The sequence below is a fragment of the Daphnia pulex genome, chromosome 7, assembly GCF_021134715.1.
Source record: "Daphnia pulex isolate KAP4 chromosome 7, ASM2113471v1".
NCBI lineage: Eukaryota > Metazoa > Arthropoda > Branchiopoda > Diplostraca > Daphniidae > Daphnia > Daphnia pulex.
In genome coordinates, this window is record NC_060023.1 from 4425817 (window position 1) to 4447051 (window position 21235).

The 21235-nt window shown below is 36.9% G+C and overlaps 35 non-coding genes across 35 annotated transcripts; 32 read left to right on the top strand and 3 right to left on the bottom strand.

The window, feature by feature from the left end:
* Window positions 1-9: 9 nt before the first annotated feature.
* On the top strand, window positions 10-81 carry Trnaa-ugc. Its single transcript has one exon. It is a non-coding gene; the product is annotated as a tRNA-Ala (tRNA).
* Window positions 82-474: 393 nt separating this feature from the next.
* Window positions 475-611, top strand: Trnal-uaa. The gene is made up of 2 exons: window positions 475-511; window positions 567-611. It is a non-coding gene; the product is annotated as a tRNA-Leu (tRNA).
* Window positions 612-697: 86 nt separating this feature from the next.
* Trnaa-ugc lies at window positions 698-769 on the top strand. Its single transcript has one exon. It is a non-coding gene; the product is annotated as a tRNA-Ala (tRNA).
* A 392-nt stretch (window positions 770-1161) lies between these two features.
* On the top strand, window positions 1162-1298 carry Trnal-uaa. Its single transcript has 2 exons — window positions 1162-1198; window positions 1254-1298. It is a non-coding gene; the product is annotated as a tRNA-Leu (tRNA).
* Window positions 1299-1383: 85 nt separating this feature from the next.
* Trnaa-ugc lies at window positions 1384-1455 on the top strand. Its single transcript has one exon. It is a non-coding gene; the product is annotated as a tRNA-Ala (tRNA).
* A 393-nt stretch (window positions 1456-1848) lies between these two features.
* On the top strand, window positions 1849-1999 carry Trnal-uaa. The gene is made up of 2 exons: window positions 1849-1885; window positions 1955-1999. It is a non-coding gene; the product is annotated as a tRNA-Leu (tRNA).
* Window positions 2000-2085: 86 nt separating this feature from the next.
* Window positions 2086-2157, top strand: Trnaa-ugc. The gene has a single exon. It is a non-coding gene; the product is annotated as a tRNA-Ala (tRNA).
* A 392-nt stretch (window positions 2158-2549) lies between these two features.
* On the top strand, window positions 2550-2686 carry Trnal-uaa. The gene is made up of 2 exons: window positions 2550-2586; window positions 2642-2686. It is a non-coding gene; the product is annotated as a tRNA-Leu (tRNA).
* Window positions 2687-2772: 86 nt separating this feature from the next.
* Trnaa-ugc lies at window positions 2773-2844 on the top strand. Its single transcript has one exon. It is a non-coding gene; the product is annotated as a tRNA-Ala (tRNA).
* A 392-nt stretch (window positions 2845-3236) lies between these two features.
* On the top strand, window positions 3237-3373 carry Trnal-uaa. Its single transcript has 2 exons — window positions 3237-3273; window positions 3329-3373. It is a non-coding gene; the product is annotated as a tRNA-Leu (tRNA).
* Window positions 3374-3459: 86 nt separating this feature from the next.
* On the top strand, window positions 3460-3531 carry Trnaa-ugc. Its single transcript has one exon. It is a non-coding gene; the product is annotated as a tRNA-Ala (tRNA).
* Window positions 3532-3923: 392 nt separating this feature from the next.
* Trnal-uaa lies at window positions 3924-4060 on the top strand. The gene is made up of 2 exons: window positions 3924-3960; window positions 4016-4060. It is a non-coding gene; the product is annotated as a tRNA-Leu (tRNA).
* An 86-nt stretch (window positions 4061-4146) lies between these two features.
* Trnaa-ugc lies at window positions 4147-4218 on the top strand. Its single transcript has one exon. It is a non-coding gene; the product is annotated as a tRNA-Ala (tRNA).
* Window positions 4219-4611: 393 nt separating this feature from the next.
* Window positions 4612-4748, top strand: Trnal-uaa. Its single transcript has 2 exons — window positions 4612-4648; window positions 4704-4748. It is a non-coding gene; the product is annotated as a tRNA-Leu (tRNA).
* Window positions 4749-4834: 86 nt separating this feature from the next.
* Window positions 4835-4906, top strand: Trnaa-ugc. Its single transcript has one exon. It is a non-coding gene; the product is annotated as a tRNA-Ala (tRNA).
* Window positions 4907-5299: 393 nt separating this feature from the next.
* Trnal-uaa lies at window positions 5300-5436 on the top strand. The gene is made up of 2 exons: window positions 5300-5336; window positions 5392-5436. It is a non-coding gene; the product is annotated as a tRNA-Leu (tRNA).
* An 86-nt stretch (window positions 5437-5522) lies between these two features.
* On the top strand, window positions 5523-5594 carry Trnaa-ugc. Its single transcript has one exon. It is a non-coding gene; the product is annotated as a tRNA-Ala (tRNA).
* Window positions 5595-5987: 393 nt separating this feature from the next.
* Window positions 5988-6124, top strand: Trnal-uaa. Its single transcript has 2 exons — window positions 5988-6024; window positions 6080-6124. It is a non-coding gene; the product is annotated as a tRNA-Leu (tRNA).
* Window positions 6125-6676: 552 nt separating this feature from the next.
* Window positions 6677-6813, top strand: Trnal-uaa. The gene is made up of 2 exons: window positions 6677-6713; window positions 6769-6813. It is a non-coding gene; the product is annotated as a tRNA-Leu (tRNA).
* An 86-nt stretch (window positions 6814-6899) lies between these two features.
* Window positions 6900-6976, top strand: Trnaa-ugc. Its single transcript has one exon. It is a non-coding gene; the product is annotated as a tRNA-Ala (tRNA).
* Window positions 6977-7365: 389 nt separating this feature from the next.
* Window positions 7366-7502, top strand: Trnal-uaa. Its single transcript has 2 exons — window positions 7366-7402; window positions 7458-7502. It is a non-coding gene; the product is annotated as a tRNA-Leu (tRNA).
* An 86-nt stretch (window positions 7503-7588) lies between these two features.
* Trnaa-ugc lies at window positions 7589-7660 on the top strand. The gene has a single exon. It is a non-coding gene; the product is annotated as a tRNA-Ala (tRNA).
* Window positions 7661-8052: 392 nt separating this feature from the next.
* On the top strand, window positions 8053-8189 carry Trnal-uaa. The gene is made up of 2 exons: window positions 8053-8089; window positions 8145-8189. It is a non-coding gene; the product is annotated as a tRNA-Leu (tRNA).
* Window positions 8190-8275: 86 nt separating this feature from the next.
* On the top strand, window positions 8276-8346 carry Trnaa-ugc. Its single transcript has one exon. It is a non-coding gene; the product is annotated as a tRNA-Ala (tRNA).
* A 393-nt stretch (window positions 8347-8739) lies between these two features.
* Window positions 8740-8876, top strand: Trnal-uaa. Its single transcript has 2 exons — window positions 8740-8776; window positions 8832-8876. It is a non-coding gene; the product is annotated as a tRNA-Leu (tRNA).
* Window positions 8877-9451: 575 nt separating this feature from the next.
* On the top strand, window positions 9452-9588 carry Trnal-uaa. The gene is made up of 2 exons: window positions 9452-9488; window positions 9544-9588. It is a non-coding gene; the product is annotated as a tRNA-Leu (tRNA).
* An 86-nt stretch (window positions 9589-9674) lies between these two features.
* On the top strand, window positions 9675-9751 carry Trnaa-ugc. The gene has a single exon. It is a non-coding gene; the product is annotated as a tRNA-Ala (tRNA).
* Window positions 9752-13401: 3650 nt separating this feature from the next.
* On the bottom strand, window positions 13402-13474 carry Trnav-uac. Its single transcript has one exon. It is a non-coding gene; the product is annotated as a tRNA-Val (tRNA).
* Window positions 13475-14210: 736 nt separating this feature from the next.
* On the top strand, window positions 14211-14282 carry Trnac-gca. Its single transcript has one exon. It is a non-coding gene; the product is annotated as a tRNA-Cys (tRNA).
* Window positions 14283-15092: 810 nt separating this feature from the next.
* Window positions 15093-15165, bottom strand: Trnav-uac. The gene has a single exon. It is a non-coding gene; the product is annotated as a tRNA-Val (tRNA).
* A 735-nt stretch (window positions 15166-15900) lies between these two features.
* Trnac-gca lies at window positions 15901-15972 on the top strand. The gene has a single exon. It is a non-coding gene; the product is annotated as a tRNA-Cys (tRNA).
* A 1618-nt stretch (window positions 15973-17590) lies between these two features.
* On the top strand, window positions 17591-17662 carry Trnac-gca. The gene has a single exon. It is a non-coding gene; the product is annotated as a tRNA-Cys (tRNA).
* An 810-nt stretch (window positions 17663-18472) lies between these two features.
* Trnav-uac lies at window positions 18473-18545 on the bottom strand. The gene has a single exon. It is a non-coding gene; the product is annotated as a tRNA-Val (tRNA).
* Window positions 18546-19280: 735 nt separating this feature from the next.
* Window positions 19281-19352, top strand: Trnac-gca. The gene has a single exon. It is a non-coding gene; the product is annotated as a tRNA-Cys (tRNA).
* A 1617-nt stretch (window positions 19353-20969) lies between these two features.
* On the top strand, window positions 20970-21041 carry Trnac-gca. The gene has a single exon. It is a non-coding gene; the product is annotated as a tRNA-Cys (tRNA).
* Window positions 21042-21235: the final 194 nt, after the last annotated feature.

A 21235-nucleotide genomic window follows, 5' to 3' on the forward strand; every position in this document is an offset into this window, starting at 1 on the left:
TTGATATTAAGGGTTGTAACTCAGTGGTAGAGTGTTCGCTTTGCATGCGAAAAGCCCGGAGTTCAATCCTCCGCAACTCCATAGTATAAACACTTTCATTTTCAAAAAAAAGACCATTGTCAGGTCTGCCAACAGAATGAAACCACATTCCACATTTTTACGAATATCTCGTGAAAAGTGTAAATACCCAGTGATCAAACAAGTACTTGCAAAACGATAGGGCATAATCTTTCTTATCCTTCCTTTCTTCTACTGGTAGAAACCGGCTTTTGTCGTCCCAGCGGTATTTTCTGACGGCCATTCGGTTGTGGCACTGTCGATTAAACCTGCCATGATCCTCGAAAATTGAACAGAAAAGCATATAATTGCCATTAATTATTGATATTTTGCCCTGTCATAGTTACAATTGCGTGCTCTTTTCAATACACCTAGTTTACGCCACATTGGAATATAATTAGTCATTGCGATAACAATGTCAAGATGGCCGAGTGGTTAAGGCGCCAGACTTAAGATACAAAATCAAATAATAGATTAATAGGTAATCTTGTTAAATTCGTTATTTGGCATTCTGGTCTTCGAGAAAGGCGTGGGTTCGAACCCCACTCTTGACAAAACCTTCCTTTCAAGTTTTATTCTTTTTACTTACATACGTGTCGCAATCGTTAAAAGTCACTCAAAGCAAACGAATTAATATTAAGGGGTTGTAACTCAGTGGTAGAGTGTTCGCTTTGCATGCGAAAAGCCCGGAGTTCAATCCTCCGCAACTCCATAGTATAAACACTTTCATTTTCAAAAAAAGACCATTGTCAGGTCTGCCAACAGAATGAAACCACATTCCACATTCTTACGAATATCTCGTGAAAAGTGTAAATACCCAGTGATCAAACAAGTACTTGCAAAACGATAGGGCATAATCTTTCTTATCCTTCCTTTCTTCTACTGGTAGAAACCGGCTTTTGTCGTCCCAGCGGTATTTTCTGACGGCCATTCGGTTGTGGCACTGTCGATTAAACCTGCCATGATCCTCGAAAATTGAACAGAAAAGCATATAATTGCCATTAATTATTGATATTTTGCCCTGTCATAGTTACAATTGCGTGCTCTTTTCAATACACCTAGTTTACGCCACATTGCAATATAAGTAGTCATTGCGATAACAATGTCAAGATGGCCGAGTGGTTAAGGCGCCAGACTTAAGATACAAAATCAAATAATAGATTAATAGGTAATCTTGTTAAATCCGTTATTTGGCATTCTGGTCTTCGAGAAAGGCGTGGGTTCGAACCCCACTCTTGACAAAACCTTCCTTTCAAGTTTTATTCTTTTTACTTACATACGTGTCGCAATCGTTAAAACTCACTCAAAGCAAACGAATTGATATTAAGGGTTGTAACTCAGTGGTAGAGTGTTCGCTTTGCATGCGAAAAGCCCGGAGTTCAATCCTCCGCAACTCCATAGTATAAACACTTTCATTTTCAAAAAAAAGACCATTGTCAGGTCTGCCAACAGAATGAAACCACATTCCACATTTTTACGAATATCTCGTGAAAAGTGTAAATACCCAGTGATCAAACAAGTACTTGCAAAACGATAGGGCATAATCTTTCTTATCCTTCCTTTCTTCTACTGGTAGAAACCGGCTTTTGTCGTCCCAGCGGTATTTTCTGACGGCCATTCGGTTGTGGCACTGTCGATTAAACCTGCCATGATCCTCGAAAATTGAACAGAAAAGCATATAATTGCCATTAATTATTGATATTTTGCCCTGTCATAGTTACAATTGCGTGCTCTTTTCAATACACCTAGTTTACGCCACATTGCAATATAAGTAGTCATTGCGATAACAATGTCAAGATGGCCGAGTGGTTAAGGCGCCAGACTTAAGATACAAAATCAAATAATAGATATAGAGCAGTCGATTAATAGGTAATCTTGTTAAATCCGTTATTTGGCATTCTGGTCTTCGAGAAAGGCGTGGGTTCGAACCCCACTCTTGACAAAACCTTCCTTTCAAGTTTTATTCTTTTTACTTACATACGTGTCGCAATCGTTAAAAGTCACTCAAAGCAAACGAATGAATATTAAGGGGTTGTAACTCAGTGGTAGAGTGTTCGCTCTGCATGCGAAAAGCCCGGAGTTCAATCCTCCGCAACTCCATAGTATAAACACTTTCATTTTGAAAAAAAGACCATTGTCAGGTCTGCCAACAGAATGAAACCACATTCCACATTCTTACGAATATCTCGTGAAAAGTGTAAATACCCAGTGATCAAACAAGTACTTGCAAAACGATAGGGCATAATCTTTCTTATCCTTCCTTTCTTCTACTGGTAGAAACCGGCTTTTGTCGTCCCAGCGGTATTTTCTGACGGCCATTCGGTTGTGGCACTGTCGATTAAACCTGCCATGATCCTCGAAAATTGAACAGAAAAGCATATAATTGCCATTAATTATTGATATTTTGCCCTGTCATAGTTACAATTGCGTGCTCTTTTCAATACACCTAGTTTACGCCACATTGCAATATAAGTAGTCATTGCGATAACAATGTCAAGATGGCCGAGTGGTTAAGGCGCCAGACTTAAGATACAAAATCAAATAATAGATTAATAGGTAATCTTGTTAAATCCGTTATTTGGCATTCTGGTCTTCGAGAAAGGCGTGGGTTCGAACCCCACTCTTGACAAAACCTTCCTTTCAAGTTTTATTCTTTTTACTTACATACGTGTCGCAATCGTTAAAAGTCACTCAAAGCAAACGAATGAATATTAAGGGGTTGTAACTCAGTGGTAGAGTGTTCGCTTTGCATGCGAAAAGCCCGGAGTTCAATCCTCCGCAACTCCATAGTATAAACACTTTCATTTTGAAAAAAAAACCATTGTCAGGTCTGCCAACAGAATGAAACCACATTCCACATTCTTACGAATATCTCGTGAAAAGTGTAAATACCCAGTGATCAAACAAGTACTTGCAAAACGATAGGGCATAATCTTTCTTATCCTTCCTTTCTTCTACTGGTAGAAACCGGCTTTTGTCGTCCCAGCGGTATTTTCTGACGGCCATTCGGTTGTGGCACTGTCGATTAAACCTGCCATGATCCTCGAAAATTGAACAGAAAAGCATATAATTGCCATTAATTATTGATATTTTGCCCTGTCATAGTTACAATTGCGTGCTCTTTTCAATACACCTAGTTTACGCCACATTGCAATATAAGTAGTCATTGCGATAACAATGTCAAGATGGCCGAGTGGTTAAGGCGCCAGACTTAAGATACAAAATCAAATAATAGATTAATAGGTAATCTTGTTAAATCCGTTATTTGGCATTCTGGTCTTCGAGAAAGGCGTGGGTTCGAACCCCACTCTTGACAAAACCTTCCTTTCAAGTTTTATTCTTTTTACTTACATACGTGTCGCAATCGTTAAAAGTCACTCAAAGCAAACGAATGAATATTAAGGGGTTGTAACTCAGTGGTAGAGTGTTCGCTTTGCATGCGAAAAGCCCGGAGTTCAATCCTCCGCAACTCCATAGTATAAACACTTTCATTTTGAAAAAAAAACCATTGTCAGGTCTGCCAACAGAATGAAACCACATTCCACATTCTTACGAATATCTCGTGAAAAGTGTAAATACCCAGTGATCAAACAAGTACTTGCAAAACGATAGGGCATAATCTTTCTTATCCTTCCTTTCTTCTACTGGTAGAAACCGGCTTTTGTCGTCCCAGCGGTATTTTCTGACGGCCATTCGGTTGTGGCACTGTCGATTAAACCTGCCATGATCCTCGAAAATTGAACAGAAAAGCATATAATTGCCATTAATTATTGATATTTTGCCCTGTCATAGTTACAATTGCGTGCTCTTTTCAATACACCTAGTTTACGCCACATTGCAATATAAGTAGTCATTGCGATAACAATGTCAAGATGGCCGAGTGGTTAAGGCGCCAGACTTAAGATACAAAATCAAATAATAGATTAATAGGTAATCTTGTTAAATCCGTTATTTGGCATTCTGGTCTTCGAGAAAGGCGTGGGTTCGAACCCCACTCTTGACAAAACCTTCCTTTCAAGTTTTATTCTTTTTACTTACATACGTGTCGCAATCGTTAAAAGTCACTCAAAGCAAACGAATTAATATTAAGGGGTTGTAACTCAGTGGTAGAGTGTTCGCTTTGCATGCGAAAAGCCCGGAGTTCAATCTTCCGCAACTCCATAGTATAAACACTTTCATTTAAAAAAAAAAGACCATTGTCAGGTCTGCCAACAGAATGAAACCACATTCCACATTCTTACGAATATCTCGTGAAAAGTGTAAATACCCAGTGATCAAACAAGTACTTGCAAAACGATAGGGCATAATCTTTCTTATCCTTCCTTTCTTCTACTGGTAGAAACCGGCTTTTGTCGTCCCAGCGGTATTTTCTGACGGCCATTCGGTTGTGGCACTGTCGATTAAACCTGCCATGATCCTCGAAAATTGAACAGAAAAGCATATAATTGCCATTAATTATTGATATTTTGCCCTGTCATAGTTACAATTGCGTGCTCTTTTCAATACACCTAGTTTACGCCACATTGCAATATAAGTAGTCATTGCGATAACAATGTCAAGATGGCCGAGTGGTTAAGGCGCCAGACTTAAGATACAAAATCAAATAATAGATTAATAGGTAATCTTGTTAAATCCGTTATTTGGCATTCTGGTCTTCGAGAAAGGCGTGGGTTCGAACCCCACTCTTGACAAAACCTTCCTTTCAAGTTTTATTCTTTTTACTTACATACGTGTCGCAATCGTTAAAAGTCACTCAAAGCAAACGAATTAATATTAAGTGGTTGTAACTCAGTGGTAGAGTGTTCGCTTTGCATGCGAAAAGCCCGGAGTTCAATCCTCCGCAACTCCATAGTATAAACACTTTCATTTTCAAAAAAAAGACCATTGTCAGGTCTGCCAACAGAATGAAACCACATTCCACATTTTTACGAATATCTCGTGAAAAGTGTAAATACCCAGTGATCAAACAAGTACTTGCAAAACGATAGGGCATAATCTTTCTTATCCTTCCTTTCTTCTACTGGTAGAAACCGGCTTTTGTCGTCCCAGCGGTATTTTCTGACGGCCATTCGGTTGTGGCACTGTCGATTAAACCTGCCATGATCCTCGAAAATTGAACAGAAAAGCATATAATTGCCATTAATTATTGATATTTTGCCCTGTCATAGTTACAATTGCGTGCTCTTTTCAATACACCTAGTTTACGCCACATTGCAATATAAGTAGTCATTGCGATAACAATGTCAAGATGGCCGAGTGGTTAAGGCGCCAGACTTAAGATACAAAATCAAATAATAGATTAATAGGTAATCTTGTGAAATCCGTTATTTGGCATTCTGGTCTTCGAGAAAGGCGTGGGTTCGAACCCCACTCTTGACAAAACCTTCCTTTCAAGTTTTATTCTTTTTACTTACATACGTGTCGCAATCGTTAAAAGTCACTCAAAGCAAACGAATTAATATTAAGCGGTTGTAACTCAGTGGTAGAGTGTTCGCTTTGCATGCGAAAAGCCCGGAGTTCAATCCTCCGCAACTCCATAGTATAAACACTTTCATTTTGAAAAAAAAAACCATTGTCAGGTCTGCCAACAGAATGAAACCACATTCCACATTCTTACGAATATCTCGTGAAAAGTGTAAATACCCAGTGATCAAACAAGTACTTGCAAAACGATAGGGCATAATCTTTCTTATCCTTCCTTTCTTCTACTGGTAGAAACCGGCTTTTGTCGTCCCAGCGGTATTTTCTGACGGCCATTCGGTTGTTGCACTGTCGATTAAACCTGCCATGATCCTCGAAAATTGAACAGAAAAGCATATAATTGCCATTAATTATTGATATTTTGCCCTGTCATAGTTACAATTGCGTGCTCTTTTCAATACACCTAGTTTACGCCACATTGCAATATAAGTAGTCATTGCGATAACAATGTCAAGATGGCCGAGTGGTTAAGGCGCCAGACTTAAGATACAAAATCAAATAATAGATTGATAGGTAATCTTGTTAAATCCGTTATTTGGCATTCTGGTCTTCGAGAAAGGCGTGGGTTCGAACCCCACTCTTGACAAAACCTTCCTTTCAAGTTTTATTCTTTTTACTTACATACGTGTCGCAATCGTTAAAAGTCACTCAAAGCAAACGAATTAATATTAAGCGGTTGTAACTCAGTGGTAGAGTGTTCGCTTTGCATGCGAAAAGCCCGGAGTCCAATCCTCCGCAACTCAATAGTATAAACACTTTCATTTTGAAAAAAAAAGACCATTGTCAGGTCTGCCAACAGAATGAAACCACATTCCACATTCTTACGAATATCTCGTGAAAAGTGTAAATACCCAGTGATCAAACAAGTACTTGCAAAACGATAGGGCATAATCTTTCTTATCCTTCCTTTCTTCTACTGGTAGAAACCGGCTTTTGTCGTCCCAGCGGTATTTTCTGACGGCCATTCGGTTGTGGCACTGTCGATTAAACCTGCCATGATCCTCGAAAATTGAACAGAAAAGCATATAATTGCCATTAATTATTGATATTTTGCCCTGTCATAGTTACAATTGCGTGCTCTTTTCAATACACCTAGTTTACGCCACATTGCAATATAAGTAGTCATTGCGATAACAATGTCAAGATGGCCGAGTGGTTAAGGCGCCAGACTTAAGATACAAAATCAAATAATAGATTAATAGGTAATCTTGTTAAATCCGTTATTTGGCACTCTGGTCTTCGAGAAAGGCGTGGGTTCGAACCCCACTCTTGACAAAACCTTCCTTTCAAGTTTTATTCTTTTTACTTACATACGTGTCGCAATCGTTAAAAGTCACTCAAAGCAAACGAATTAATATTAAGCGGTTGTAACTCAGTGGTAGAGTGTTCGCTTTGCATGCGAAAAGCCCGGAGTTCAATCCTCCGCAACTCAATAGTATAAACACTTTCATTTTGAAAAAAAAAGACCATTGTCAGGTCTGCCAACAGAATGAAACCACATTCCACATTCTTACGAATATTTCGTGAAAAGTGTAAATACCCAGTGATCAAACAAGTACTTGCAAAACGATAGGGCATAATCTTTCTTATCCTTCCTTTCTTCTACTGGTAGAAACCGGCTTTTGTCGTCCCAGCGGTATTTTCTGACGGCCATTCGGTTGTGGCACTGTCGATTAAACCTGCCATGATCCTCGAAAATTGAACAGAAAAGCATATAATTGCCATTAATTATTGATATTTTGCCCTGTCATAGTTACAATTGCGTGCTCTTTTCAATACACCTAGTTTACGCCACATTGCAATATAAGTAGTCATTGCGATAACAATGTCAAGATGGCCGAGTGGTTAAGGCGCCAGACTTAAGATACAAAATCAAATAATAGATTAATAGGTAATCTTGTTAAATCCGTTATTTGGCATTCTGGTCTTCGAGAAAGGCGTGGGTTCGAACCCCACTCTTGACAAAACCTTCCTTTCAAGTTTTATTCTTTTTACTTACATACGTGTCGCAATCGTTAAAAGTCCCTCAAAGCAAACGAATTAATATTAAGGGGTTGTAACTCAGTGGTAGAGTGTTCGCTTTGCATGCGAAAAGCCCGGAGTTCAATTCTCCGCAACTCCATAGTATAAACACTTTCATTTTCAAAAAAAGACCATTGTCAGGTCTGCCAACAGAATGAAACCACATTCCACATTTTTACGAATATCTCGTGAAAAGTGTAAATACCCAGTGATCAAACAAGTACTTGCAAAACGATAGGGCATAATCTTTCTTACCCTTCCTTTCTTCTACTGGTAGAAACCGGCTTTTGTCGTCCCAGCGGTATTTTCTGACGGCCATTCGGTTGTGGCACTGTCGATTAAACCTGTCATGATCCTCGAAAATTGAACAGAAAAGCATATAATTGCCATTAATTATTGATATTTTGCCCTGTCATAGTTACAATTGCGTGCTCTTTTCAATACACCCAGTTTACGCCACATTGCAATATAAGTAGTCATTGCGATAACAATGTCAAGATGGCCGAGTGGTTAAGGCGCCAGACTTAAGATACAAAATCAAATAATAGATTAATAGGTAATCTTGTTAAATCCGTTATTTGGCATTCTGGTCTTCGAGAAAGGCGTGGGTTCGAACCCCACTCTTGACAAAACCTTCCTTTCAAGTTTTATTCTTTTTACTTACATACGTGTCGCAATCGTTAAAAGTCACTCAAAACAAACGAATTAATATTAAGGGGTTGTACTCAGTGGTAGAGTGTTCGCTTTGCATGCGAAAAGCCCGGAGTTCAATCCTCCGCAACTCCATAGTATAAACACTTTCATTTTGAAAAAAAAGACCATTGTCAGGTCTGCCAACAGAATGAAACCACATTCCACATTCTTACGAATATCTCGTGAAAAGTGTAAATACCCAGTGATCAAACAAGTACTTGCAAAACGATAGGGCATTATCTTTCTTATCCTTCCTTTCTTCTACTGGTAGAAACCGGCTTTTGTCGTCCCAGCGGTATTTTCTGACGGCCATTCGGTTGTGGCACTGTCGATTAAACCTGCCATGATCCTCGAAAATTGAACAGAAAAGCATATAATTGCCATTAAATATTGATATTTTGCCCTGTCATAGTTACAATTGCGTGCTCTTTTCAATACACCTAGTTTACGCCACATTGCAATATAAGTAGTCATTGCGATAACAATGTCAAGATGGCCGAGTGGTTAAGGCGCCAGACTTAAGATACAAAATCAGATAATAGATTAATAGGTAATCTTGTTAAATCCGTTATTTGGCATTCTGGTCTTCGAGAAAGGCGTGGGTTCGAACCCCACTCTTGACAAAACCTTCCTTTCAAGTTTTATTCTTTTTACTTAAAATCTTTTTCTCCATTGAAAACACATACGTGTCGCAATCGTGAAAAGTCACTCAAAGCAAACGAACAATTTTTAAGGGGTTGTAACTCAGAGGTAGAGTGCTCGCTTCGCATGTGAGAAGACTGGAGCTCAATCCTCCGCAACTCAATAGTATAAACACTTTCATTTTGAAAAAAAAGACCATTGTCAGGTCTGCCAACAGAATGAAACTACATTCCACATTCTTACGAATATCTCGTGAAAAGTGTAAATACCCAGTGATCAAACAAGTACTTGCAAAACGATAGGGCATAATCTTTCTTATCCTTCCTTTCTTCTACTGGTAGAAACCGGCTTTTGTCGTCCCAGTGGTATTTTCTGACGGCCATTCGGTTGTGGCACTGTCGATTAAACCTGCCATGATCCTTGAAAATTGAACAGAAAAGCATATAATTGCCATTAATTATTGATATTTTGCCCTGTCATAGTTACAATTGCGTGCTCTTTTCAATACACCTAGTTTACGCCACATTGCAATATAAGTAGTCATTGCGATAACAATGTCAAGATGGCCGAGTGGTTAAGGCGCCAGACTTAAGATACAAAATCAAATAATAGATTGATAGGTAATCTTGTTAAATCCGTTATTTTGCATTCTGGTCTTCGAGAAAGGCGTGGGTTCGAACCCCACTCTTGACAAAACCTTCCTTTCAAGTTTTATTCTTTTTACTTACATACGTGTCGCAATCGTTAAAAGTCACTCAAAGCAAACGAATTAATATTAAGCGGTTGTAACTCAGTGGTAGAGTGTTCGCTTTGCATGCGAAAAGCCCGGAGTTCAATCCTCCGCAACTCAATAGTATAAACACTTTCATTTTGAAAAAAAAGACCATTGTCAGGTCTGCCAACAGAATGAAACCACATTCCACATTCTTACGAATATCTCGTGAAAAGTGTAAATACCCAGTGATCAAACAAGTACTTGCAAAACGATAGGGCATAATCTTTCTTATCGTTCTTTTTCTTCTACTGGTAGAAACCGGCTTTTGTCGTCCCAGTGGTATTTTCTGACGGCCATTCGGTTGTGGCACTGTCGATTAAACCTGCCATGATCCTCGAAAATTGAACAGAAAAGCATATAATTGCCATTAATTATTGATATTTTTCCCTGTCATTGTTACAATTTTGTGCTCTTCTCAATACACCTAGTTTACGCCACATTGCAATACAAGATTCCTTCGGTAATATCCTTCGGTAATTTTTTTAAACGTTAAAGAGACAGAAAATAAAGGTTATGGTAGATTAATACATACTTTAACGTTTGGAAAATTCTGTTTCCCTTTATTCTCTTTCATAATTGATTCTTTATAACTAATTGACTAATAATCTGTTAATATAATGAGTGGTGCGACTTAGGTGTGGCGGAGGCTTCGGCCCGCCACCCCACGTCGCACTTCATGTTTAGATTAAGTTTTAGCAACATTTATTACTATAGTAATATGGAATTGGAAAAATTATTAGTTACATATTAACTATAAAGAAATGGATGTGCTCTTATAGCAGTTAGATTAAACCACCGCTGCAAAAATCTTAATTCAGGCATATAACCTAAGTGTTTTACGACCGGTTCCAAAATCGCGTCGCTAGCGATATTACCATAGCTTTACTTCGTCTTTCGTTACATTGTTTGGTGTACACACCAACCTGACCACGCTTTCCCTTTAATCTTATGTAAATGTTGGTCTAATGGTTAGCAACCCTGGCTGCCACTCGTATGGTTCTGAGTTCGAATCTCGATCAAGCCATTTAGGAAATTTAAATTTGTAACTTTTGAAAAATTACACTTAACAAGCAATCCAACACTCAACCGCACCAAATCCATGGACCCCACTTGTTTTTCCCATTCCGCTATGGACGCTAGGAACGCGAGGGAGAGTAATAAAAAATGGCAACTAGGCTTGGTGGGAAACTGGTCAAAATTACACTTTACTAGATTGGGAATAACTCGGTCAATCTAATTCGGAATGTAAATTCCTTTTGGATTGGTATTAAGGGATGGCCAAGCAAACTTTTGGTCTAATTTGTTTTTTTTTTTAAAGGTTAGCATTTACCCAAAAAGCGATGCCAAAGACCCCCTAAAATTGTTAAAATTTGAAAAAACTCAAACTTTAACATTAAATATCTCCCGAACAGCAGGGAATATTTAAATTCTGCAAAAACAGGTGAATCCGAACTAAAAAACTGGATCTGCCTGAAATATTTCAGATTTCTTGGTCCCATAGGGGAATGGGAAAAAAAAGTGGGGTCCATGGATTTGGTGCGGTTGAGTGGTGGATTGCTTGTTAAAAAACTTTCGGAGGTAAATGGAAGTGGAAGATCGGTGGTAACTCTTCACGACCGCTAAAAGATCTTGATGACTGTGGAGAGGACAAGGGAAGAAGAGAGAGATGGCCCAGAGCTTCAAAATGAGTATGTTCAAACATTTTTAAAATGTTCCTCAACTTCTTGGTTGATGACTAACTGTTAAAAATAAGGGGAATAGAAATTTTACTTTATCAAAAAATTTATTAAAATCAAGATCATCATTTATTAAAAACAGTTAACAAAAAGAGGCAATAATAAGAACAATAAAGACGAAATCGAACAAGAACAATAAAAATAAAATCAAATATCATCAAAATATCAATATCATATCATCAAAACTTGTCTTGGTAGGGAAGATTCAAACTTGTTTTCTTTTTGTTAACACTGCTGAGCACTCACTGCACTGGCAGTTGGAAGGTTAAGCAAACAAAAGCGAATTCACTGCCTAGGATTCGGCAACCAGCTAGGTAACAAGTACGCAAATTAAATTTTTAAAACAGTAATGAAAACAAATGAAACCCCGTTACGACATGTATCAAATTTTGACAGAATTACGTACAAAATTTGGTGACGATTGGTCATTCAGGGAAGAAACGTATAAAGGATAACTAAATGGACATTAAACCCTCTGAATTTCACTACTATCTACTACTACCCTACCCCCTATACCCCACACCCTATATTGTTAAGGACCTTCGTATATAAATATACCTCAGGGATAAATCGATATTTCAGAGTCAGTTACTCTTAATTAAAATAGGGTAATAATACAAAAACGAGGTAAAATGTAAAAATATCGGTGGTATAGCTCAGTGGAAGAGCATTCGACTGCAGATCGAAATGTTCCCGGTTCAACCCCGGATGCTCCCTATTAAGTTGAATCTAATACAGGGAATGAACTATTATTGGGTTTATTCAGTTAAATTGTTTCATTGTTGTGTTTTTTGAATTTGAAAATCAGCTCACTATAAATATTTCTACGTATCAGCCTGACTTTTGAAAGTTTGAAAGAAATTCTCATCAGCTTATGGAAACTGATCTGCGTTAAAGCTGTTCAAGAAGTATTATTTAATAACACACAGTTTCTTCACTCAAATAACTGAAATATCTGACGTGGCCTCCTGTTCAATAGAAACTCAATTATTAACCAAATGATTCTTTGTTTGCGCATCCTGTGTGAAACAAAAATTAAAAGATAAGGTTTTTTTCGCAAAATTAATACCTTATAATCCAGAATGTCGAAGGTAAACTCATACAAACATTTATGGGGGTATAGCTCAGTGGTAGAGCATTCGACTGCAGATCGAAATATTCCCAGTTTAAACCTGGGTGCCCCCTTATAAAACGGATGTTCATCATTGAGATGTTTTAAAATGAAATAACTTGCGGTTTTCTGCATGCTTATCTGTTTATATGGAAACTTATGTATAATTTATTTAAAGATTTACATCAAATATATAGTGACAAAACAATAATCACACAATAGAATTATCACTGTATCAGTAGCAGATTTGCGCACAATATAGAAAGAACCTGCCAGGTACGATTATCTCAGCGAAAAATGTAAAACCCCGGTCGTGTGTACAATTGCAATTAATACTTAAGAGTCTCATGCTGTTCCGACTGAGCTAGCCAGGCTCATACAAATCAACGTTGTAATCCAATACTATCTAATATGTCATGGTAAAATGCACTTGGATTATCGCTCGCACTATGGTGATAACTACATCGGTGGTTATGAGGATTTACTGCTAAGATACACATAAGTGATATTCCTATATTTTATCTTTTTACTTTGTATGTAATGAGTGCTAGGATGATAGACTGCATAGTTGTAAAATTATCTCTAGTGATGTAACATTACCATTTTGCAGGAATCAAGTCAAAACTTCAGCGGTTATTGTTGCGTTAAAAAAGCGCCAGTTTTGACTGCTTTTCGTTGGGATGACATCAGACGGATAGCCAAACAAATACAACTTGGTAGTGGAACCCTTTTAAGTGTACAGACCAGCTAGTTAGCGTGTAAGATTCCTACCGCTCTTCTTCCATTACACATTTTACATAGCAGTACACAAGTCCAGATATTGGCTATTATCGAGAAAGTACAAAAGGAAATGAAATTCCATACTCGGATTAAAGTTGTAAAATTGTTTCCACCCAGGATCGAACTGAGGACCTTCAGCGTGTAAAGCCGACGTGATAACCACTACACCATGGAAACGTCAATTTCATAAAGATGGCAAAAAATTTATTTCGCCAAAATCACCATAACATGTTTATGTCCCCCAAATATATAATAAGGATATAGCTGACTTGACCTGAAAGCCACACGATGACTAAATAGGCATCAATTATCGACATTTCGTTTCGTGAAATATCAGAGAAAAGAAATATAATTTTTAAAAAATATCAATCGATATTTCAGAGTCAGAAACTCTTAATTAAAATGGAGGAATAATACAAATACGCGGTAAAATGTAAAAATATCGGGGGTATAGCTCAGTGGAAGAGCATTCGACTGCAGATCGAAATGTCCCCGGTTCAACCCCGGATGCCCCCTATTAAGTTGAATCTAATACAGGGAATGAACTATTATTGGGTATATTCAGTTAAATTGTTTCATTGTTGTGTTTATTGAATTTGAAAATCAGCTCACTAAAAATATTCCTACGTATCAGCCTGACTTTTGAAAGTTTGAAAGAAATTCTCATCAGCTTATGGAAACTGATCTGCGTTAAAGCTGTTCAAGAAGTATTATTTAATAACACACAGTTTCTTCACTTAAATAACTGAAATATCTGACGTGGCCTCCTGTTCAATAGAAACTCAATTATTAACCAAATGATTCTTTGTTTGCGTATCCTGTGTGAAACAAAAATTAAAAGAAAAGGTTTTTTTTCGCAAAATTAATACCTTATAATCCAGAATGTCGAAGGTAAACTCATACAAACATTTATGGGGGTATAGCTCAGTGGTAGAGCATTCGACTGCAGATCGAAATGTCCCCAGTTCAACCCTGGGTGCCCCCTTATAAAACGGATGTTCATCATTGAGATGTTTTAAAATGAAATAACTTGCGGTTTTCTGCATGCTTATCTGTTTATATGGAAACTTTTGTATCATTTATTTAAAGATTTACATCAAATATATAGTGACAAAACAATAATCACACAATAGAATTATCACTGTATCAGTAGCAGATTTGCGCACAATATAGAAAGAACCTGCCAGGTACGATTATCTCAGCGAAAAATGTAAAACCCCGGTCGTGTGTACAATTGCAATTAATACTTAAGAGTCTCATGCTGTTCCGACTGAGCTAGCCAGGCTCATACAAATCAACGTTGTAATCCAATACTATCTAATATGTCATGGTAAAATGCACTTGGATTATCGCTCGCACTATGGTGATAACTACATCGGTGGTTATGAGGATTTACTGCTAAGATACACATAAGTGATATTCCTATATTTTATCTTTTTACTTTGTATGTTATGAGTGCTAGGATGATAGACTGCATAGTTGTAAAATTATCTCTAGTGATGTAACATTACCATTTTGCAGTAATCAAGTCAAAACTTCAGCGGTTATTGTTGCGTTAAAAAAGCGCCAGTTTTGACTGCTTTTCGTTGGGATGACACCAGACGGATAGCCAAACAAATACAACTTGGTAGTGGCACCCTCTTAAGTGTACAGACTAGCTAGTTAGCGTGTAAGATTCCTACCGCTCTTCTTCCATTACACATTTTACATAGCAGTACACAAGTCCAGATATTGGCTATTATCGAGAAATTACAAAAGGAAATGAAATTCCATACTCGGATTAAAGTTGTAAAATTGTTTCCACCCAGGATCGAACTGAGGACCTTCAGCGTGTAAAGCCGACGTGATAACCACTACACTATGGAAACGTCAATTTCATAAAGATGGCAAAAAATTTATTTCGCCAAAATCACCATAACATGTTTATGTCCCCCAAATATATAATAAGGATATAGCTGACTTGACCTGAAAGCCACACGATGACTAAATAGGCATCAATTATCGACATTTCGTTTCGTGAAATATCAGAGAAAAGAAATCTAATTTTTAAAAAATATCAATCGATATTTCAGAGTCAGAAACTCTTAATTAAAATGGAGGAATAATACAAATACGCGGTAAAATGTAAAAATATCGGGGGTATAGCTCAGTGGAAGAGCATTCGACTGCAGATCGAAATGTCCCCGGTTCAACCCCGGATGCCCCCTATTAAGTTGAATCTAATACAGGGAATGAACTATTATTGGGTTTATTCAGTTAAATTGTTTCATTGTTGTGTTTATTGAATTTGAAAATCAGCTAACTAAAAATATTTCTACGTATCAGCCTGACTTTTGAAAGTTTGAAAGAAATTCTCATCAGCTTATGGAAACTGATCTGCTTTAAAGCTGTTCAAGAAGTATTATTTAATAACACACAGTTTCTTCACTCAAATAACTGAAATATCTGACGTGGCCTCCTGTTCAATAGAAACTCAATTATTAACCAAATGATTCTTTGTTTGCGCATCCTGTGTGAAACAAAAATTAAAAGATAAGGTTTTTTTTGCAAAATTAATACCTTATAATCCAGAATGTTGAAGGTAAACTCATACAACCGTTTATGGGGGTATAGCTCAGTGGTAGAGCATTCGACTGCAGATCGAAATGTCCCCAGTTCAAACCTGGGTGCCCCCTTATAAAACGGATGTTCATCATTGAGATGTTTTAAAATGAAATAACTTGCGGTTTTCTGCATGCTTACCTGTTTATATGGAAACTTTTGTATCATTTATTTAAAGATTTACATCAAATATATAGTGACAAAACAATAATCACACCATAGAATTATCACTGTATCAGTAGCAGATTTGCGCACAATATAGAAAGAACCTGCCAGGTACGATTATCTCAGCGAAAAATGTAAAACCCCGGTCGTGTGTACAATTGCAATTAATACTTAAGAGTCTCATGCTGTTCCGACTGAGCTAGCCAGGCTCATACAAATCAACGTTGTAATCCAATACTATCTAATATGTCATGGTAAAATGCACTTGGATTATCGCTCGCACTATGGTGATAACTACATCGGTGGTTATGAGGATTTACTGCTAAGATACACATAAGTGATATTCCTATATTTTATCTTTTTACTTTGTATGTAATGAGTGCTAGGATGATAGACTGCATAGTTGTAAAATTATCTCTAGTGATGTAACATTACCATTTTGCAGTAATCAAGTCAAAACTTCAGCGGTTATTGTTGCGTTAAAAAAGCGCCAGTTTTGACTGCTTTTCGTTGGGATGACACCAGACGGATAGCCAAACAAAAACAACTTGGTAGTGGCAACCTTTTAAGTGTACAGACTAGCTAGTTAGCGTGTAAGATTCCTACCGCTCTTCTTCCATTACACATTTTACATAGCAGTACACAAGTCAAGATATTGGCTATTATCGAGAAAGTACAAAAGGAAATGAAATTCCATACTCGGATTAAAGTTGTAAAATTGTTTCCACCCAAGATCGAACTGAGGACCTTCAGCGTGTATAGCCGACGTGATAACCACTACACTATGGAAACGTCAATTTCATAAAGATGGCAAAAAATTTATTTCGCCAAAATCACCATAACATGTTTATGTCCCCCAAATATATAATAAGGATATAGCTGACTTGACCTGAAAGCCACACGATGACTAAATAAGCATCAATTATCGACATTTCGTTTCGTGAAATATCAGAGAAAAGAAATCTAATTTTTAAAAAATATCAATCGATATTTCAGAGTAAGAAACTCTTAATTAAAATGGAGGAATAATACAAATACGCGGTAAAATGTAAAAATATGGGGGGTATAGCTCAGTGGAAGAGCATTCTAATGCAGATCGAAATGTCCCCGGTTCAACCCCGGATGCCCCCTATTAAGTTGAGTCTAATACAGGGAATGAACTATTATTGGGTTTATTCAGTTAAATTGTTTCATTGTTGTGTTTATTGAATTTGAAAATCAGCTCACTAAAAATATTTCTACGTATCAGCCTGACTTTTGAAAGTTTGAAAGAAATTCTCATCAGCTTATGGAAACTGATCTGCGTTAAAGCTGTTCAAGAAGTATTATTTAATAACACACAGTTTCTTCACTCAAATAACTGAAATATCTGACGTGGCCTCCTGTTCAATAGAAACTCAATTATTAACCAAATGATTCTTTGTTTGCGCATCCTGTGTGAAACAAAAATTAAAAGATAAGGTTTTTTTCGCAAAATTAATACCTTATAATCCAGAATGTTGAAGGTAAACTCATACAAACATTTATGGGGGTATAGCTCAGTGGTAGAGCATTCGACTGCAGATCGAAATGTTCCCAGTTCAAACCTGGGTGCCCCCTTATAAAACGGATGTTCATCATTGAGATGTTTTAAAATGAAATAACTTGCGGTTTTCTGCATGCTTACCTGTTTATATAGAAACTTTTGTATCATTTATTTAAAGATTTACATCAAATATATAGTGACAAAACAATAATCACACCATAGAATTATCACTGTATCAGTAGCAGATTTGCGCACAATATAGAAAGAACCTGCCAGGTACGATTATCTCAGCGAAAAATGTAAAACCCCGGTCGTGTGTACAATTGCAATTAATACTTAAGAGTCTCATGCTGTTCCGACTGAGCTAGCCAGGCTCATACAAATCAACGTTGTAATCCAATACTATCTAATATGTCATGGTAAAATGCACTTGGATTATCGCTCGCACTATGGTGATAACTACATCGGTGGTTATGAGGATTTACTGCTAAGATACACATAAGTGATATTCCTATATTTTATCTTTTTACTTTGTATGTAATGAGTGCTAGGATGATAGACTGCATAGTTGTAAAATTATCTCTAGTGATGTAACATTACCATTTTGCAGGAATCAAGTCAAAACTTCAGCGGTTATTGTTGCGTTAAAAAAGCGCCAGTTTTGACTGCTTTTCGTTGGGATGACACCAGACGGATAGCCAAACAAAAACAACTTGGTAGTGGCAACCTTTTAAGTGTACAGACTAGCTAGTTAGCGTGTAAGATTCCTACCGCTCTTCTTCCATTACACATTTTACATAGCAGTACACAAGTCAAGATATTGGCTATTATCGAGAAAGTACAAAAGGAAATGAAATTCCATACTCGGATTAAAGTTGTAAAATTGTTTCCACCCAGGATCGAACTGAGGACCTTCAGCGTGTAAAGCCGACGTGATAACCACTACACTATGAAAACGTCAATTTCATAAAGATGGCAAAAAATTTATTTCGCCAAAATCACCATAACATGTTTATGTCCCCCAAATATATAATAAGGATATAGCTGACTTGACCTGAAAGCCACACGATGACTAAATAGGCATCAATTATCGACATTTCGTTTCGTGAAATATCAGAGAAAAGAAATCTAATTTTTAAAAAATATCAATCGATATTTCAGAGAAAGAAACTCTTAATTAAAATGGAGGAATAATACAAATACGCGGTAAAATGTAAAAATATGGGGGGTATAGCTCAGTGGAAGAGCATTCGACTGCAGATCGAAATGTCCCCGGTTCAACCCCGGATGCCCCCTATTAAGTTGAGTCTAATACAGGGAATGAACTATTATTGGGTTTATTCAGTTAAATTGTTTCATTGTTGTGTTTATTGAATTTGAAAATCAGCTCACTAAAAATATTTCTACGTATCAGCCTGACTTTTGAAAGTTTGAAAGAAATTCTCATCAGCTTATGGAAACTGATCTGCGTTAAAGCTGTTCAAGAAGTATTATTTAATAACACACAGTTTCTTCACTCAAATAACTGAAATATCTGACGTGGCCTCATGTTCAATAGAAACTCAATTATTAACCAAATGATTCTTTGTTTGCGCATCCTGTGTGAAACAAAAATTAAAAGATAAGGTTTTTTTCGCAAAATTAATACCTTATAATCCAGAATGTTGAAGGTAAACTCATACAATTATTTATGGGGGTATAGCTCAGTGGTAGAGCATTCGACTGCAGATCGAAATGTCCCCAGTTCAAACCTGGGTGCCCCCTTATAAAACGGATGTTCATCATTGAGATGTTTTAAAATGAAATAACTTGCGGTTTTCTGCATGCTTACCTGTTTATATAGAAACTTTTGTATCATTTATTTAAAGATTTACATCAAATATATAGTGACAAAACAATAATCACACCATAGAATTATCACTGTATCAGTAGCAGATTTGCGCACAATATAGAAAGAACCTGCCAGGTACGATTATCTCAGCGAAAAATGTAAAACCCCGGTCGTGTGTACAATTGCAATTAATACTTAAGAGTCTTATGCTGTTCCGACTGAGCTAGCCAGGCTCATACAAATCAACGTTGTAATCCAATACTATCTAATATGTCATGGTAAAATGCACTTGGATTATCGCTCGCACTATGGCGATAACTACATCGGTGGTTATGAGGATTTACTGCTAAGATACACATAATTGATATTCCTATATTTTATCTTTTTACTTTGTATGTAATGAGTGCTAGGATGATAGACTGCATAGTTGTAAAATTATCTCTAGTGATGTAACATTACCATTTTGCAGTAATCAATTCAAAACTTCAGCGGTTATTGTTGCGTTAAAAAAGCGCCAGTTTTGACTGCTTTTCGTTGGGATGACACCAGACGGATAGCCAAACAAAAACAACTTGGTAGTGGCACCCTTTTAAGTGTACAGACTAGCTAGTTAGCGTGTAAGATTCCTACCGCTCTTCTTCCATTACACATTTTACATAGCAGTACACAAGTCCAGATATTGGCTATTATCGAGAAAGTACAAAAGGAAATGAAATTCCATATTCGGATTAAAGTTGCAAAATTATTTCCATCCAAGATCGAACTGAGGATCTTCAGCGTATAAAGCCGACGTGATAACCACTACACTATGGAAACGTCAGTTTTACAAAGATGGCAAAAAATTTATTTCGCCAAAATCACCATAACATGTTTATGTCCCCCAAATATAAAATAAGGATATAGCTGACTTGACCTGAAAGCCACACGATGATAAAATAGGCATCAATTATCGACATTTCGTTTCGGGAAATATCAGAGAAAAGAAATCTAATTTTTAAAAAATATCAATCGATATTTCAGAGTCAGAAACTCTTAATTAAAATGGAGGTATAATACAAATACCCGGTAAAATGTAAAAATATCGGGGGTATAGCTCAGTGAAGAGCATTCGACTGCAGATCGAAATGTCCCCGGTTCAACCCCGGATGCCCCCTATTAAGTTGAATCTAATACAGGGAATGAACTATTATTGGGTTTATTCAGTTAAATTGTTTCATTGTTGTGTTTATTGAATTTGAAAATCAGCTCACTAAAAATATTTCTACGTATCAGCCTGACTTTTGAAAGTTTGAAAGAAATTCTCATCAGCTTATGGAAACTGATCTGCGTTAAAGCTGTTCAAGAAGTATTATTTAATAACACACAGTTTCTTCACTCAAATAACTGAAATATCTGACGTGGCCTCCTGTTCAATAGAAACTCAATTATTAACCAAATGATTCTTTGTTTGCGCATCCTGTGTGAAACAAAAATTAAAAGATAAGGTTTTTTTCGCAAAATTAATACCTTGTAATCCAGAATGTCGAAGGTAAACTCATACAAACATTTATGGGGGTATAGCTCAGTGGTAGAGCATTCGACTGCAGATCGAAATGTCCCCAGTTCAAACCTGGGTGCCCCCTTATAAAACGGATGTTCATCATTGAGAAGTTTTAAAATGAAATATCTTGCGGTTTTCTGCATGCTTACCTGTTTATATAGAAACTTTTGTATCATTTATTTAAAGATTTACATCAAATATATAGTGACAAAACAATAATCACACCATAGAATTATCACAATATCAGTAGCAGATTTGCGCACAATATAGAAAGAA